General features: G+C 44.7%; 1 protein-coding gene across 1 annotated transcript in view; it reads right to left on the bottom strand.

Annotated features, from left to right (window-relative positions):
• The window catches only part of LOC309642125 (uncharacterized protein), a gene marked incomplete at its 3' end in the record, with an annotated part of 275,923 nt that extends 257,418 nt beyond the window's left edge, over positions 1-18,505 (bottom strand). Inside the window, exon 1 of the mRNA XM_082423148.1 lies at positions 16,937-18,505. The remainder of the gene's footprint in view (positions 1-16,936) is intronic.
• Positions 18,506-20,096: the final 1,591 nt, after the last annotated feature.

Below are 20,096 nucleotides of genomic sequence, written 5' to 3'. Positions count from 1 at the left end.
CCACCTTGGGGAGGAGCGGGAGAGGGCACAGAAGTCCAGCAGAGAATCCCCCTTTCCCACGCAAGGCTCCAGCCCTAAGCAAGCTAAGCTGGAGCGGGGAGAAGAATGGAATGTCAAAGTTGAGAGTTTTGACTAATATCTTGGCCTGGACATTCAAATTCCAAATTGAGACTGTTTTCCATTTAAAGCGACCTTAGGACAGACTATTTCCTAAGAGGAGCAGAAAAGGCAGCGCCTGCCAGCGTTTTCATCCTGGGCCAGGGAACATTAATCCCACTGAACACATTTCAAAGGGGCAGCAGCAAACAAACCCTGAAGTTGCATGCCCAGTACACCGCGAGCCAGGTTTATTCAACATGCTGGTTGCAAAGGCTGGTGAAAACATCTCAGTGGAACGGAGCATCGCTGAGTTCCCGTGAAAGGAAAAAATGCAAATTTGTTTTCGGTATCACTTTGAAGCTTCCTGCGCAGAGCCCTTGGCCTTGACAGACTCACGCTGACGTCAGCACAAGTTAGCCAGATCCCAGCAGCTGTTCACCTCCTCCCCCGACGGCCTCGAAACCTGGTGCAGAACATGCTGATTTTGTTTCACGGAAGATTAAAAACATTTGCTGCTGCGTCCATAATTCACAGGCCCTGTTATCACTGGGACCAGGAATCCTGAACAAGAAATGCTTAGTCCCCTCTCAAAACCGAGGAGCAGCCCCCAGAGAGAGGCCAGACACAGGATGATGCATCAGCTGGGACCCAGCCCAGAGCCGGGTCATTACATCCTTTGCCTTTCTTCTGGAACAAGAGGAGAAGGATCTATACACCCTTCAAAACACAGTCATGTGCACCAAGCTGCTTTGTCCTCACATACTGCAAGAGAGACGGGGTTACATAGCCCTGGATGAGCGCCCCCTTGCCTCTGGTCTCACAGCAAAGTATCAGCAAGCAAGATGAGAAATGAGCTCCCTGGCTCCTCGCAGGGTTGTAGCAGGGCTGGTGTTGATGGTGGCAAAGCTGACTGTCATGTGGCCTGCCCTGAACCTGCAGTCGGGACCCCAACTCTACCTTGAAACTTCTGGTCCCTCCCCGCACCCAGGAGGAGACTTCGGCAGGCAAAGCCCAGCTGAGATGGTTCCTGCAGCAAAGAGCCGACTCTTCTCCAGAAATCCTGGTGGGACAGATCATTTGTCAAGCTGGTAGATAACTCCACATCTTTCCATCAGGCTGCTCAGACACATCCCTTAGGTAACTATTGTTTGGCGCCCCCATTAAAATTCAACAGAGGCCAGTAGATTCTTTATTCCTTTCATTTGTTTAGTTGCAGGAAGGAATGCTCTTCCCTAATTAAGCCAGTGAGTTGGGAGAAGAGAAGGGATGTGAGAGAAGGAAGCAGGGACTGGGGGAGGGCTGGAATGATGGTCACACCTCTCTGTGGTCTTCAGATGCTCTCAGCAGGGACCTGAAACATGTGGGTGTGCCTCAGAGGTAACCCCCCCACTCAGAGCCAGCAGAGACCTGAGTCTGATTCCTCCCCACGCCATCACTTGTTCTGGACACAGCAGTGTTGGTCTGAGCACTGCACCAAGCTCCAGCTAACGCTCAAGAGGGACCTTCCCTCTCCCCTCTCCTGGGGGTCTCCCCTGTGCCTCCCACCCCGAGGCTGTGAGGGACCCTTCATCTGAGATCACCTCCCTCATCACGGTTGGCTGCAGTGGGCCGTGGCATTTCCCAGTTGGCTGGGGGCCACAGGAGGGTGGGGACTGTGCCCTATCTAAACCCAGTCACATAAAACGCAAAATGAAGTATGCCAACCTCAGAAGAAGAGTCGAGATGTTCCTGTTGTTGTTGCATTGTTGTTATTTATCTAGTAGAGTAAGTCCCCTACACACGAACCTTCAAGTTGTGAGCTTTCAAAGATGCGAACACGCGTTCCATCCACATCAGGCATGAGTGAAATTGCAGCTTGCCCTCCATCTCCTATTGCTGACGATCGTTTAGCTCTACCATCTCCCACCTCCTCTCCCTCCTCCAGTCAGTAACTCTTCTTGCCTGTTCACTCGATACCAGCCCCCATATGCCAGTTGTTGTACTGGACTACTGTACTTTTCAAGGGACTGTACTGTAAGATTAAAAATGTTTTCTTTGGGGACTTCCCAAGTGGCGCAGTTGTTAAGAATCCGCCTGCCAATACAGGGGACACACATTCGAGCCCTGGTCCAGGAAGATCCCACATGCCGTGGAGCAACTAAGCCCGTGCGCCACAACTACTGAGCCTGTGCTCTAGAGCCCGCGAGCCACAACTACTGAGCCCGTGAGCCGCAACTACTGAAGCCCACGCGCCTAGAGCCTGTGCTCTGCAACAAGAGAAGCCACCGCAATGAGAGGCCCGCGCACCGCAACAAAGAGTGGCCCCCGCTCGCCACAACTAGAGAAAGCCCGCACGCAGCAACAAAGACCCAACGCAACCAAAAATAAATAAATTAAATAATTAATTAATTTTTTAAAAAGTTTTCTTTATTTTCTGTGTTTGTTTCTTTTTAATGTATTATTTGTGTGAAAAGTATTATAAACCTGTTACAATACAGTACTACATAGCCGATTGTGTTAGGTGGGTACCTAAGCTAACTTTGTTGGACTTAGGAGCAAATTGGACTTACAAACGCACTCTCGGAAGGGAACTCGTTTGTATGTAGGGGACTTAACTGTAATGATAAATAACCACGTTTCCCTTTCTGGAATCTGAGTAAACCCATTAGATGCTGTGGATTCACATCACAGACTGCCTGCACTCTCTGTTCGAAGTTGGGGGACTTTTCTGGAGGAAGGCAGACTGAAAGAAGGAGTTATTTTTGCTGTTGTTACTTGTAATCAATCTTTTATTCACAGCTGCAAATCTTTACTCAATTATGGATGAAACGTAAGAACCTTTTCGAAATGCTAAGAAAGGAGTGGGTACCAAGGGACCAAAGTACAAATCCAAAAGCTGAGTGGGGAACAGGCCGGGGCTGTCCACAGCGCATGATCCACACAGAGGCAGAGAGATGGTGGCATCCACGGGAAGGAATTTGGGAAACTCTTGTCTACCCCCAGTTGCTAAATGCTATTGAAATACTATGGACAGAACAATGAGAGAAGGTTCAAGGTTGGTGTGAAAAAGTCAAGATGCTGTCAAAAAAAAAAAAATTTAATGGGACTTCCCTGGCGGTCCAGTGGTTAAGACTCCGTGCTTCCACTCCAGGGGACACGGGTTCGATCCCTGGTGGGGGAACTAAGATCCCACATCCCACATCCCACATGCCAAATGGCTCAGCCAAAAAAAAAAAAAAAGATGCCATCATTCCCTCAGCAAACATTTACTGAGTCACTTCATGTGTCAGGTCACAACTGTAAGGGGATGCACTCATTGTCCCCCAGGAGTTCCCAGCCTCTGGGAGACACTGTCACACCGGGCTGAGCACATGCTATACAGCCAGGTCTGGAGGAGCAGTGGGCGCAGAAAGGAGATGCTACACGGAGGCTCGCGGTAACAGCTCAACCCGAACACCAGGCAGACCCGGGCCAAGCCCTGGGACCGAACCTTGTTAGCACTGGGACCACTGCCAAGTTATTCAATCTCTCTCAACCTGTTCATGCCCCTTGAAAAGGAGACTATCAGTGCCTGCCTCAGAGGATTGTCATAAAACGATTAAATAGAACATACAATAAAGTGGCCAGCCTAGATCACTGCTTGAAGAAAATACTCAGTAATATTGGCTTTCATTCTTATTCACCCGTCGGACAAAGTCAGAGACACTTCCACAGAGGAGGTAAGATTTTAGATGCATCAGGACTTAGGAAGGAGGACCGGGGATTTGGTGAAAAGGAGATGTCATTCACAAAGAGACCAACACGTACGTAAATGAATGGCATGTTTGGAAACCAGCAAGGGGTTCAAAGTCTTTGGCCTGAGGGACTCACAGGCTGGACAAGTGGATTTGATCCATGCTAGGGAATTTGGACTTTGTCCTGTGGGCATCTGGTCAAAGGACGATGGGTTTTGGAATCGAATAGTTGGATTCCATCCCCACCCAATACTGTGGGTGGTCAGATCGGGGTTGAGGGGGGCAAGCAAGTGGGAATAATAACATCCAACCTGATGGGCTCCTGAATGGTTTACATCCGGGGTCAGAAAACTTTCTCTAAAGAGCCAGGTAGTAAATATTTTCAGATGGGCAGGCCATACATTTTCTGTTGCAACTACTCAACCCTGCCAATGCAGCATGAGAGCATCCATAGACCATACGTACATGAGTGAGTACAGTTATGTCCTAGTAAAACTTTATTTATAAAAACAGGCAGTGGGCAAGATTTGGCCTTCAGGCAGTAATTTGCCCACCCCTGCTTTAGATTAGGAAACAAACCTGAAATCCCCTACAACACGGTACCCTCCCCGGCCCCTTTCCAAATGCCAACAACCAGCACTGTTCTTAGATCCTTATCGCAGGTCCAGTGGCTCCAAAACATCGCTAAATGATCTGAAGATTATCCTGAGCTCCCCCAATCTAAGCTCTAGAGGCTGCCGTGCATCAAGATAATGTGTTCCACAGAATGAGAATTGCTTTGCCAGGAGCACTGAGTGTTGTAGTAATCAATCAATCAATCAGTCAGAGAAAACTCATTAAGCACATGGTGCTGGAAACGTTGAGATCACTGAGGCTGGATCTGCAGGAAGAGCACGTGGTTCGGTGAGAAAGTCCCGCTTCCCAGTTGCCTGAGTTCTACTCACAGTTTTACACAGTTTTAGTTGTGCACAATCCTCGAGAGTCACAGTTTCCATTTCTTAATCTGTACGATGAAGGAGTTCAGCCAAGCGAGGGTGTGGAGAAAAGGGAACCCTCCTACACTGTTGGCGGGAATGTAAATTGGTGCAGCCACTATGGAAAACAGTATGAAAGTTCCTCAAAAAACTAAAAATAGAGTTGCCATATGATCCAGCAATCCTACTCCTGGGCATATATCTGGAGAAAACTCTAATTCGAAAAGACACATGGGCCCCAATATTCATAGCAGCACTATTTACAATAGCCAAGACATGGAAACAACCTAAATGTCCATCAACAGATGAATGGATAAAGATGTGGTACACAGAGGATCTGCGCAGAAGGGGAAAGGCAGCACATGGAAAGGAGGGCCTCTGGAGTGTGGAGTTCCGGAGTTTCGAGCCATGTGGCTGACAGGGTCTTGGTGTTCCGGCCGGGTGTCAGGCCTGTGCCTCTGAGGTGGGAGAGCTGAGTTCAGGAAATTGGCCCACCACAGACCTCCTGGCTCCACGTAATATCAAATGGCGAAAGCTCTCCCAGAGATCTCCATCTCAACGCTAAGACCCAGCTCCACTCAACAACCAGCAAGCTACAGTGCTGGACACCCTATGCCAAACAACTAGCAAGACAGGAACACAACCCCACCCATTAACAGAGAGGCTGCCTAAAATCATAATAAGGTCACAGACACCCCAAAACACACCACCGGACGTGGTCTTGCCCAACAGAAAGACAATATCCAGCCTCATCCACTGGAACACAGGCACCAGTCCCCTCCACCAAGAAGCCTACACAACCCACTGAACCAACCTTAGGCACTGGGGGCAGACAACAAAAACAACAGGAACTATGAACCTGCAGCCTGTGAAAAGGAGACCCCAAACACAGTAAGTTAAGCAAAATAAGAAGACAAAGAAACACACAGCCGATGAAGGAGCAAGGTAAAAACCCAGCAGACCAAACAAATGAAGAGGAAATAGGCATCTACATGAAAAAGAATTCAGAGTAATGACAGCAAAGATGATCCAAAATCCTGGAAATGGAATGGAGAAAATCCAAGAAACGTTTAACAAGGACCTAGAAGAACTAAAGAGCAAACAAACAATGATGAACAACACAAAAAATGAAATTAAAACTTCTCTAGAAGGAATCAATACCAGAATAACTGAGGCAGAAGAACACATAAGTGACCTAGAAGATAAAATAGTGGAAATAACTACCTCAGAGCAGAATAAAGAAAAAAGATTGAAAAGAACTGAGGACAGTCTCAGTGACCTCTGGGACAACATTAAATACACCAACATTTGAATTATACGGGTCCCAGAAAAAGAAGAGAAAAAGAAAGGGACTGAGAAAATATCTGAAGAGATTATAGTTGAAAACTTCCCTAATATGTGACAGGAAATAGTCAATCAAGTCTAGGAAGCACACAGAGTCCCATACAGGATAAATCCAAGGAGAAACATGCCAAGACACAGATTAATCAAACTATCAAAAATAAAATACAAAGAAAAAATATTAAAAGCAGCAGGGGAAAAACAACAAATAACATACAAGGGAATCCCCATAAGGCTAACAGCTGATTTTTTAGCAGAAACTCTGCAAGCCAGAAGGGAGTGGCCGGACATATTTAAAGTGATGAAAGGGAAAAACCTACAACCATGATTACTCTACCTAGCGAGGATCTCATTCAGATTTGATGGAGAAATTAAAACCTTTACAGATCAGCCAAAGCTATGAGAATTCAGCACCACCAAACCAGCTTTAAACAAATGCTAAAGGAACTTCTCTAGGCAGGAAACACAAGAGAAGGAAAAGACCTACAATAACAAACCCAAAACAATTAAGAAAATGGTAACAGGAACATGCATATCGATAACTACCTTAAATGTAAATGGATTAAATGCTCCAACCAAAAGACACAGACTGGCTGAATGGATACAAAAACAAGACCTGTATATATGCTGTCTACAAGAGACCCACTTCAGACCTAGGGACACATACAGACTGAAAGTGAGGGGATGGAAAAAGATATTCCATGCAAATGGAAATCAAAAGAAAGCTGGAGTAGCAATTCTCATATCAGACAAAATAGACTTTAAAATAAAGACTATTACAAGAGACAAAGAGGACACTACATAATGATCAAGGGATCAATCCAAGAAAAAGATACAACAATTGTAAATATTTATGCACCCAACATAGGAGCACCTCCATACATAAGGCAAATGGTAACAGCCACAAAAGGGGAAATTGACAGTAACACAATCATAGTAGGGGACTTTAACACCCCACTTTCACCAATGGACAGATCATCCAAAATGAAAATAAATAAGGAAACACAAGCTTTAAATGGTACATTAAACAAGATGGACTTAATTGATATTTATAGGACATTCCATCCAAAAACAACAGAATACACTTTCTTCTCAAGTGCTCGTGGAACATTCTCCAGGATATAGCATATCTTGGGTCACAAATCAAGCCTTGGTAAATTTAAGAAAATTGAAATCCTATCAAGTATCTTTTCCAACCACAATGCTATGATACTAGATATCAATTACAGGGAAAAAATCTGTAAAAAATACAAACACATGGAGGCTAAACAACACACTACTAAATAACCAAGAGATCACTGAAGAAATCAAAGAGGAAATCAATAAATCCCTAGAAACAAATGGCAATGTAAACACAACGACCTAAAAGCTATGGGATGCAGCAAAAGCAGTTCTAAGAGGGAAGTTTATAGCAATACAATCCTACCTCAAAAACAATAAAAATCTCAAATAAAGAACCTAACCTTACACCTAAAGCAATTAGAGAAAGAAGAACAAAAAACCCCCAAAGTTAGTATAAGGAAAGAAATCATAGAGATCAGATCAGAAATAAATGAAAAAGAAATGAAGAAAATAATAGCAAAGATCAATAAAACTAAAAGCTGGTTCTTTGAGAAGATAAACAAAATTGATAAACCATTAGCCAGACTCATCAGGAAAAAAAGGAAGAAGGCTCAAATCAATAGAATTAGAAATGAAAAAGGAGAATTAACAACTGACACTGCAGAAATATAAGGGATCATGAGAGATTACTACAAGCAACTATATGCCAATAAAATGGACAACCTGGAAGAAATGGACAAATTCTTAGAAAAGCACAACCTTTCGAGACTGAACCAGGAAGAAATAGAAAATATAAACAGACCAATCACAAGCACTGAAATTGAGACTGTGATTAAAAACCTTCCAACAAACAAAAGCCAGGACCAGATAGCTTCACAGGCGAATTCTATCAAACATTTAGAGAAGAGCTAACACCTATCCCTCTCAAATTCTTCCAAAATATAGCAGAGGGAAGAACACTCCCAAACTCATTCTACAAGGCCACCATCACCCTGATACCAAAACCAGACAAAGATGTCACAAAGAAAGAAAACTACAGGCCAATATCACTGATGAACATAGATGTAAAAATCCTCAACAAAATACTAGCAAACAGAATCCAACAGCACGTTAAAAGGATCATACACCATGATCAACTGGGGTATATCCCAGGAATGCAAGGATTCTTCAATATACGCAAATCAATCAATGGGATACACCATATTAACAAACTGAAGGAGGAAAACCATATGATCCTCTCAATAGATGCAGAAAAAGCTTTTGACAAAATTCAACACCCATTTATGATAAAAACCCTCCAGAAAGTAGGCACAGAGGGAACTTACCTCAACATAATAAAGGCCATATATGACAAACCCACAGCCAACATCATTCTCAATGGTGAAAAACTGAAACCATTTCCTTGACAATCAGGAACAAGACAAGGTTGTCCACTCTCACCACTATTATTCAACATAGTTTTGGAAGTTTTAGCCACAGCAATCAGAGAAGATAAAGAAATAAAAGGAATCCAAATCGGAAAAGAAGAAGTAAAGCTGTCACTGTTTGCAGATAACATGATACTATACATAGAGAAGCCTAAAGATGCTACCAGAAAACTACTAGAGCTAATCAATGAATTTGGTAAAGTAGCAGGATACAAAATTAATGCACAGAAATCTCTTGCATTCCTATACACTAATGATGACAAATCTGAAAGAGAAATTAAGGAAACACTCCCATTTACCACTGCAACAAAAAGAATAAAATACCTAGGAATAAACCTACCTCAGGAGACAAAAGACCTGTATGCAGAAAACTATAAGACACTGATGAAAGAAATTAAAGATGATACAAACAGATGGAGAGATATACCATGTTCTTGGACTGGAAGAATCAACACTGTGAAAATGACTATACTACCCAAAGCAATCTACAGATTCAATGCAATCCCTATCAAACTACCAATGGCATTTTTCACAGAACTAGAACAAAAAATTTCACAATGTGTATGGAAACACAAAAGACCCCGAATAGCCAAAGCAATCATGAGAAAGAAAAACGGAGCTGGAGGAATCAGGATCCCAGACTTCAGACTATACTACAAAGCTACACTCATCAAGACAGTACGGTGCTGGCACAAAAACAAAAATATAGATCAATGGAACAGGATAGAAAACCCAGAGGTAAACCCACGCACATATGGTCACCTTATCTTTGATAAAGGAGGCAAGAGTATACAATGGAGAAAAGACAGCCTCTTCAATAACTGGTGCTGGGAAAACTGGACAGCTACATGTAGAAGAATGAAATTAGAACACTCCCTAACACCATACACAAAAATAAACTCAAAATGGATTACAGAACTAAATGTAAGGCCAGACACTATCAAACTCTTAGAGGAAAACATAGGCAGAACGCTCTATGACATAAATCACAGCAAGATCCTTTTTGACCCACCTCCTAGAGAAATGGAAATAAAAACAAAAATAAACAAATGGGACCTAATGAAACTTAAAAGCTTTTGCACAGCAAAGGAAAACATAAACAAGATGAAAAGACAACCTTCAGAATGGGAGAAAATATTTGCAAACGAAGCAACTGACAAAGGAATAATCTCCAAAATTTACAAGCAGCTCATGCAGCTCAATATTAAAAAAACAAACAACCCAATCCAAAAATGGGCAAAAGACCTAAATAGACATTCCTCCAAAGAAGAAATACAGATCGCCAACAAACACATGAAAGGATGCTCAACATCACAAATCATTAGAGAAATGCAAATCAAAACTACAATGAGGTATCACCTCACACCAGTCAGAATGGCCATCATCAAAAAATCTACAAACAATAAATGCTGGAGAGGGTGAGGAGAAAAGGGAACCCTCTTGCACTGTTGGTGGGAATGTAAATTGATACAGCCACTATGGAGAACAGTATGGAGGTGCCTTAAAAAGCTAAAAATAGAACTACCATACGACCCAGCAATCCCACTACTGGGCATATACCCTGAGAAAACCATAATTCAAAAAGAGTCATGTACCACAATGTTCACTGCAGCTCTATTTACAATAGCCAGGACATGGAAGCAACCTAAGTTTCCATGGACAGATGAATGGATAAAGAAGATGTGGCACATATATACAATGGAATATTACTCAGCCATAAAAAGAAACGAAATTGAGTTATTTGTAGTGAGGTGGATGGACCTAGAGTCTGTCATACAGAGTGAAGTAAGTCAGAAAGAGAAAAACAAATACCGTAAGCTAACACATATATATGGAATCTAAAAAAAAAAAATGCTTCTGAAGAACCTAGGGGCAGGACAGGAATAAAGATGCAGATGTAGAGAATGGACTTGAGGACATGGGGAGGGGGAAGGGTAAGCTGGGACGAAGTGAGAGAGTGGCATGGACATACATACACTACCAAATGTAAAACAGATAGCTAGTGAGAAGCAGCCACATAGCACAGGGAGATCAGCTCAGTGCTTTGTGACCACCTAGAGGGGTGGGATAGGGAGGGTGGGAGGGAGACGCAAGAGGCAGGTGATATGGGGATATATGTATATGTATAGCTGATTCACTTTGTTATATAGCAGAAACTAACACACCGCTGTAAAGCAATTATGTTCCAATAAAGATGTTAAAAAAAAAAAGATGTGGTACATATATACAATGGAATACTACTCAGCCATAAGAAAAAAGAATGACATAATGCCATTTGCAGCAACATGGTTGGACCTAGAGCTTATCATACCAAGTGAAGTAAGTCAGACAAAGACCATATGATATCACTTATATGTGGAATCTAACATATGACACAAGTGTTCATTACCTATGAAAGTTCATTACCTATGAAACAGAAACAGACTCGCAGACGTAGAGAACAGACTTGTGGTTGCCAAGGGGGAGGGGGGAGGGAAGGATTGGGAGTTTGGGATTAGCAGATGCAAACTGTTATATATAGAATGGATAAACAACAAGGTCCTACTGTATAGCACAGGTAACCATATTCAATATCGTGTAATAAACCATAATGGAAGAGAAAAAAAAAAAAAGAAATTCAGCCAAATGGCAATGGGATTCACAGTTTGCTTCAGAGGGCTTCAGGGGTGGGGGAGGGCTTTCTGGCGCCATCTTGAAGGAAGCCACGCCCATAGGTTGGCCTTGAGGGGTCAGGCTGGCATTCTTTGGGGGAAGGGACAGCATGAGCCAGGGGGAGAGGAGGTAACCGGCAACCAGTGCATGAGCCTTCCTTCATCGAGGAAGGGTTCAGGGAGGGAGACGCAATAAAATGGGAGAAATGGGTGGAGCCAGTGCATTGAAGACTCTTGGTGTTTTCTGCTGTCATTGCAAGAAGAAGGAGACTTTCTGGTGTATAGTATAGATCAGGAATCAAAAACGCAATGCCTGCAGGGGCTAGACAGGTAGGAGTGAGTACGTGGGATGGATGTAACCACGGGGAACGATGAGAACAGGACAAACTGGCGAGTGCAAGCCCTGCCTAGGAGAGGTGCTGGCACTTAGCTCCAGATGACTGCCGCCATGTGGTCTTCATGGCTCAGCGTGGCTGATCTGATTTTTTTTTTTTTAAATGTTGGAAATTTAGATTTGTATGTGAGAGCTCCTGATTTTAAAAAATTGACTAAATTGTTTTTATTAACATCATGCCAGCCAAACAAAACACGGCTGGTTAGATTCTGCCCAAGTTGCCAGTTTGAAACTTCAGCTGTAGATGGTGAGGCTGATTTCAGAATGAGCTCTGGAGAACCAGCAAAGCTAAAGAGCGACACTGAATCCAGTCTCAGCCTCTGCAGACGGAGGCCTCCTTCAGCATTAGATCAGCTACAAGCATCACCTGAAACTAGGATTAGCTAGTTACAGGACCCCCCGTTAAATCTGAATTTTAGATAACCAGAATACTTTTTTAGCATAAGCATATCCCAAATATTGCATGGGACATTAGACTAAAAAAGTATTCAGTTTATCTGCAATTCAATTCAAATGTAACCGAGCATCTTGCATTTTTATTTGCTAAACCTGGCAGCTGTCCCTGGAACCCCACCCCAGGCTCCAATGCGGTCAGACCCTCCCAACTCCTCTCAGAGCAGCAGACTCCACCCTCGAGGACACAGGGATATAGTCCACGATGCAGATTTCAAAGGAAAGGGAAGCAGATCACACGTTTGAGGACCTGAACATGGCCGTAACTCCAGGTGATCTGTATTAACTACCCTTGGCATCAAAGGATGGATATTCTGGAGCCACCTCAGCCCCTCTCCAGTTGTGTGTCCTTTGGCCCTCTGAGCCTCGGTTTCCTCATCTCGTAAATGGAGACGGGAACTCCAATCCCACAGGATTGTCAAAAGGATGAAATGGAATAGATGTAAAAGCATTATCACACTGTGTCTGGCACCGGGCAGACGCAGAACAAACATTTGTTGTGTGTTCAATGAAATTCTTCCACCTTAGAATGATTATCTTCCTACTGCTCCTGTCACCAAGCCAAGACCTGTCTACTGAGGGTCCCAGAAGGCTGAGGCAGGGCAATATGAGAAGCCCACCATGGCAGGCGACGTCTCTGGGGACGGGGGGACAGCCAGGGAGCTGAGCTCCTGGTGAACCACCAGGATCACAGTTCAGGGGGAGAATGAGACCCTGGCTTCCTAAACTTTCAAGGCTGGAAGTCAAGTGTGCGGATGCCTCCATTTATTTGTTTGTTTGTTTGAAATATATTTGAAATATAACACTGTAAGTTTAAGGTGTACCACGTTTTGTTTTGGTTTTCTTTATAGTGGGTCCTTGTTGGTTTTCTATTTTAAATATAGCAGTGTGTACATGTCAATCCCAAACTCCCAGTCTATCCCTCCCCCCGACCCTTCCCCTCTGGTAACCACAAATTCATTCTCTAAATCTGTGAGTCTGTTTCTGTCTTGTAAATAAGTTCATTTGTAACATTTTTTAATGCCATTTGCAGCAACATGGATGGACCTGGAGATTATCATTCTAAGTAAATCAGATAGAGAAAGACAAATATCACGAAGTCTCGCTTATGTGCTGAATCTGAAAAAGATTGATACAAAAGGTGTATAATATGTTGACTTGAGTGAGATGTTTATATATTGTAACATGATTGCCACTGTACCCATAGTTAGCACTTCTGTCTTGTCCCATAATTATCATTGCTTTTTTGTGATGGGAATAATTAAGATCTAGTCTCTTAGCGAGTTTGATGAATATAATACACCCGATATTGCTGTCTATATTCACTATACTGTGCGTTAGATCTCCAGAACTCATTTATCTGCTAGCTGCAAGTTTGTACCCTTAAATAACTCTCCAATTCCCCACACCCCAACCCCTGGAAACCACCGTTTTACTATTTGTATGCATTTGGTTTTTTTAGATTCCACATATAAGTGATACATAATATTTGTTTCTCTCTGTCTGACTCACTCAGCCTAATGTCCTCAAGGTCCATCCACGTTGTCCCAAATGGCAGGATGTCCTTCTTTCTCATAGCTGAATAATATTCCATTCTGTATATATACACCACATCTTCTTACCCATTCACCTGTTGGTGGACACTTAGGTTGTTTCCGTATCTTAACTATTGCGAATAATGCTGCAATACCCATGGGAGTGCACATCCCTCTTCAATATCCTGTTTTCATTTCATTTCCCTTGGGTATATACCCAGAAATGAATTTGCTGGGTCATATGGTAGTTCTATTTTTTAACTTTTTGAGGAACTTCTATAGTTTTCCATTGTGGCTAAAGCAATTTACATCCCCACCAACAGTGCACAGGGGTTCCCTTTTCTCCACACCCTCACCAACGCTTGTTATCTCTTGTCTTCTTGATGAAAGCCATTCTAACAGTGTGAGGTGATAGCTCACTGTGGTTTTGATTTGCATTTCCCCAATGATTAGTGATGTTGAGCATCTTTTCCGGTACCTGTTGGCCATTTGGATGTCTTCTTTGGAAAACTGTCTATTTAGTTCCTCTGCCCATTTTTAATCGAATTGTTTGGGAGTTTTTGTTATTTTGGATATTAACCTTTTATCAGGTACAGGGTTTGCAAATATCTCTCCCATTCTATATGTTGCCTTTTCATTTTGTTGATTTTTTCTTTTGCTGTGCAGATGCTTTTAAGTTTGATGTAGTCCCACTTGTTGATTTTTGCTTTTGTTTCTTGTGCTTTGGTGTCATATCCAAAAATATCACTGCCAATGCCAAGTTCAAGGAGCTTCTTCTCTCCGTTTTCTTTTAGGAGTTTTATAGTATCAGGTTACATTTAAGTCTTTTTGATCCGTTTTGAGTAAATTTTTGTAAGTGGTATAACATAGGGGTCCAATTTCATTTTTCTACATGTGTTTATCCAGTTTTCTCAACATCATTGTGGAAGAGACTATCCTTTCTCCATTGGGTGTTCTTGGCTTTCTTGTCAAATATTAGTTAACTGTACATGCTGGTGGGGGATGTAATTTTGAGCTCAGAATCCTCCTTCTTAGTTCATGGTTTGCCACTGTTCTTCAGCAGCATGGCTACTCTTGCAGGTAGTACAGAGATGGTTTCTTATGCACTCAGAATGTTTTTTGAGAGGCTCAAAGAAACCCAGGACTAGCTCCAGCCACCCTCCCCACCTCCATGTTCAGGCCTGAAAGCCAAACCCAAACACAGAACAGCTGGGAAGGCCTTCAAGCATTCTGAGGCACAAAATAGAACCAGGAGCTTGAAGTTCTCTATCTGATTCCTTCCTCAGACTGCTTAGAGGATGACAAAGGATGTCTTCACTTAAACACAGAGATGCCACTGCCACACACTTATCTGATATACCCACACATACACACACATTAAAGGTCTCTGTGAGAATTTGTTTAAACTACGTCCCTTGGGAATACTGTATCAGTTTCCTAGGGGTGTGTCTTAGTCTATTCATGCTACTATAACAAAAGCACCATAAACTCTGTGGTTTATTAACAACAAACATTTATTTCTCACAGTACTAGAGGCTGGAAGTCCAAGATCAAGGCACTAGCAGGTTCAGTGTCTGGTGAGGGCCCGCTTTCATGTTCACAGAGAGCAACCTTCTCACTGTGTCCTCACAGTGAGAAGGGATGAGGGAGCGCCCGGGGTCTCTTTTATAAGGGCACTAATATCATTCACAGGGGCTCCACCCTCTGGACCTAATCACCTCCCAAAGGCCGCACCTCCTACTACCCTCACATTGGGGGGTTAGGTTTCAGTATATGAATTTTGGAGGACACATGCACGCAGTCCATAGCACCAGCTGACCTCTACAACTTGAAATCCCTGTAAAGGGAAGCCAGCCTTTCATTCCATGGTTAAACATAGGCTTAAATGCAAACGAAATAACTTAATACTCTTTTCCTATGAAACTCAACTTCGAAGTAGCTAAAAAGATAATAATTATGCCTGGCATCTCTCTTTGTGTTTTTAGGCACTTTGATGTATGCTCACCACACTCACACCAACAGGACCCCCAAAAGGAAACGCAAACTTCATCATTCTGGAAACCAGAGTCAATGCTAGATTTCTAGAAGCCTGACCAGGGACTCTGGGCACTGAGGACTGGCCTAACTGACCCCTTCCAAGCACACCCTCCAGGAAGGGGAAGGGCACATGGGTAAACCAAGCTCTCATCCAGACATCACTGCCACGGGAGACCAGCCGTCCCTGTTCTGTGCCTGCACGGCCTGATCAGTGAAATGTGGACAACAGACTTGATTTCTCTCATTGAAATTCTTGAGAAGTGTTAAGAACCAGTTAAAGATGTGTCTAAATGCTTGATGGAAATAAGAGTAAGCTACAGAGAACGTGACTTGAGCTGAAGGCGGCAGGATTTCTGGGGAAGTTTTCTTCCCTCTGTTCTTTCCTCCCTCTTTCCACAAATGGTTCTTGGGTCTTGAGTACCTTGTGCTAAGTGCTGTGATCAAAATGACCAAAACAGAGTGTCCACTCTCTGCAAGTAGTCAGTTCACTGGGCCACACAATCCCCCCAAAATAATCCCACCACCTGTAATCATGGGGCAGCTTGCTCACGTGCACAGGGCCTGAGGAAGCAGTGCTGTCCTCCAAGCAATTGGAAATGAAGGTCACAGGTCATCCGTTGGCTGCAGCTCAGGCAGGTGGGCTAGATGCTTCCTCAGGCTCCGGACAGGCCTCTGATTCATTAAAGTGAACAGGATCGTAGGTCCCTGGGCTGGACAAATTCTAGAGGTCAGGGAGGCCAACGCTCTCCCCAACAGATCCAGAAACTGAGGACACACAGGTGGGGACCAAGCCTCCCACAGTTCCTCAAAACAGACTAGCATCCCAGGCCTTCTGTGTAAACAAAGTCGATTTTCCCTGCCTAGCGATTTAATTTATGAGGTTCTTTTATGGTAATGAGTTGGAACCACGAACACACACACTGAAATGTGGCGCAAACCACTGTGAGAGCTGAAAAATGCTAATCTCCCTCCAACATCTCCACACCATTCTCCTGAAACTACCTACTCCTGCAAGGTTCCTGCGGGTTAATTATTGCTGCAGAAGAAATGGCAGTGATTTGCATCAACTTCCATCTACTGGAACCAGGCAATGTCAGTCCTGCAGGAACAGGCTTGGGTTAACCTATGAGCCCCACTACTTACAGGTAAGAGGGATGCAGCTTTGACCCACGACACCGCTTCCCTCGACGAATCACACACGGTGCCCCTGCCGCCTGGGGGCCCCTGCGGCGATCCGGTTACCTGCTCACCTGTGCTTGACACACCTGATACTCCCGGAGCTTTCCCACCTGCTCCTCGTGGCAGCAACAGCGTGAGGCCCTAAGCTCAGGGCCTGGTATTTCATTTGGCCTGTTTGAAAGTTCCATCCATACCTGGTGAGCTCATCAATAACCATCAAAGTCACCTTTCTTCCTCTCCAAGCTCCAGGCTTTTGATAATGACTGGCTCCCAGAAGAATTTCAAAATTTGGCTGGCTAGTGCAGGCCAGGCCCCCTTCTGAAGGCAGGGCCAGTTACCAAACAGAATCACTCGCGTTCAGGGAAAGCGTAAAGAAATCGCTACATAGGACTGGCCTCTGGCATTCTGAAGGCCTGAGTCCTCTGCTCTCATATTGCAGGGAATTTGAAAGCTCACTGGCTGTTTGTCCACCAGAGTGTGTAACAGGGCACCGACTAGTTCTGAGAAAAGGAAGCGTCTGTAATCCATGCATTGATATGCAAAGGTGAGGTGCATTGTGAGAGATGCACCTGGAGTAGGTTCCCATTCTGCATTTCACCTTTATCCTGGGATTCCTGTGTCACACGGCTGCCCAAAGAGGGTTTCGAAAGAAAGTTCTGCTTGTACACACAGCTCATCTACAAAAATTTTTCACTGAGCCACGTTTTAACCAAAAAAACTAATGTTTGCATTCGCATGTGTGGACTGTCATTAGGTGATGAGGCACCTAAGGGCACCAAGAGTTTCACGTCAAGATAGCACCTGTCCTGGAACATTCTCGACGGTGCTAAGTATGTTCCTAAGTATAACAAGTATTTCATATTTATAGATGCTGCTGCATTTTGTCCCTGAAAGGCGCTGAGCAACCCTGTACTGATAACCGCGGGCCCCAGGAGCTGCTCTCAGAGCGCTTAGCTCACTCCCTGCGGCTGGTTCTCACAAGCTCTGGAGGGCAGGACTGAGCCCGTCCTGCTTCTCTACCTGGGCTGAGCAGGGCAGCTGGCTTAGTGGGTGCTCAGTAGCACTGGGGCAGGAGTGAGTGGGTGAAGGTGCGTAGGGATGGGCAGAAAAGCAAAGTCTAGCTCGTAGAGAGAGAGCCGGTCGGGGAGGAAGGCTGTGGCCACCAGAGAAACCCCACTAGGTGAGGATGAGGGGCAGAAGGGGGCTGCTGCCTGTGGTTGCCTAATGCGCAAGAGGCAAGTATCTGCCAAGGAATCTGGCACGAAACACATGGCATCTTGTATGACTAGTTTCTAGGGATCTTCCTGGGGGCGAAAATATGGAGGACTAAGGAAGTGTAGCAATGGTCGACCTGGTGCCTAATGCCAGGATTACACACACTGATCAAGATCAAGTCCATCCAGGTGTTACTCAGGACCACCCCCCAGCCCTGACAGGTACTATGGAGGCCAACAGCTGGGCCTGAGTCCCCTCACCGATGGGCATGTCCTTCAAATGCTGCCCAGGTACAATCGGAGCTGCACACCTAGGCGCCATGCCATCTCAGGGTGGGCTTGTGTCATGGCTGACGGCCGTGACCGGTGACTGGACTTCCCCACATGTGTGACGCCCACCTGCACCTGGAGCAGCACGGAAAGGACACCTGCCTGCCCTACAGGGGCCCCACCCAGTCCCTACCTCCCACCCATCCTCCAACCCCCATCCCCACCAGCTGCTCCCACCCAGGCCCCACCTCCCACTCTCACCCAGGAGTTGCTGACAAATGCACTGAGTCAAAACAGAGTCCGCTCCACGGCCTCCACTTTGCGGCTCCATCATACTGTCTAACCTTAGAAGACCCAAAACAGCGCTATTACCTTCCTCAGCCATCGCCCCCATAAAGAAACACAGCTGCTAATGTCCTTAACCATTGCCAGCTGAAGCCACATCCTGGCCAGTGCGTCGGCCTTTATAAACAGCCCTGCCCACAGGCCAGGGGCACGCAACACCCCTGTGCTCCCAGCTAAGATGTGGGCCCAGGTGCTGATGGCAGGAAGAGAACTCTGCAGTGGCCCCCGAGGTTCACAGAAGGCTCTTGGCTGCGTTATCCTATCAAATCCTTGTCTCCTTCAGCAAACTGAAGCTCAGAGAGGTTCAGAGTCAGAGAATGAAAAAGCCAAATCAAGCTCAGGTCTTCTGACCGAAAAAGGAAATGTGAGAGCAGTCCACCACCCCAGAAAGGGGGAGAAGAGCTCTGTAATGTCTCTTGGGGCCCTGCAAGGTGTTTCCCTTTGAATATTATTAGCCGAAAAGAGGTCTAAGGACCAGGACCAAGGATTTTTCTTTGTAATTTCCTAGAATATTTGAGGTCTCAATTCAACACGTTTATTGAGAATCTACATGCTATATGCCGTGCTAGAAACTGGGGTGTACAGAAACAGTTCCTGCCCTCAGGATGGTTACAGCCCCAGAGATAAGAGCAGCAAGAAAGGGGATAATGACAATAGAGTCACGGGGAAAATGAGAGAGGTCTCTGTGCAGTTCAGAGGAGTGTGACTGATTCTGCCTTAGGGAGGAAGCTGTCCTTGGAGGAAGCTCTGGTGACACTGAGTGAGGATTCTGCAGGATGAATAGGAGTTTGCCAGGCAGTTGAGAAATTGGGAGTTATCCCTGGCAAAGGCAACCATACCTATCAAGGCCATGGGCGTGACCAGCACGCAGATGCCGGAGAACACAAGTTGCTCAGTACTTCTAGGTCGCAGAGTGACAGGAAATGAGGCCAGAGATATAAACAGGGTCCAGGTCATGGCATCAGCTTTGCATGCTAGGCTAAGAGCTTGGATGTGACCCACAACTCATCAGCAGTCATGGAAGCATTTCAACAGGAGTGCATAAAGAAGATGTGGTACATATGTACAATGGAATATTACTCAGCCATAAAAAAGGATGAAATACTGCCATTTGCAGCAACATGGATAGACCTAGAGATTATCATACTAAGCGAAGTAAGTCAGAAAGAGAAAGACAAATAGCATACGATATCACTTATATGTGGAATCTAAAATATGACACAAATGAACTTATCCATGCAACAGAAACAGATTCACAGACATAAAGAACAGACTTGTGGTTGCCAAGGAGGAGGCGGGTGGGGGAGGGTTGGATTGGGAGTTTGGTATTAGCAGATGCAAACTGTTATATATAGGATGGATAAACAACAAGGTCCTACTGTATAGCCACAGGGAACTATAT

The sequence above is a fragment of the Balaenoptera physalus genome (genome assembly GCF_965194825.1).
Source record: "Balaenoptera physalus genome assembly, chromosome: 14".
Taxonomy (NCBI): Eukaryota; Metazoa; Chordata; class Mammalia; order Artiodactyla; family Balaenopteridae; genus Balaenoptera; species Balaenoptera physalus.
This window is presented reverse-complemented; position numbering and strand designations above follow the sequence as displayed.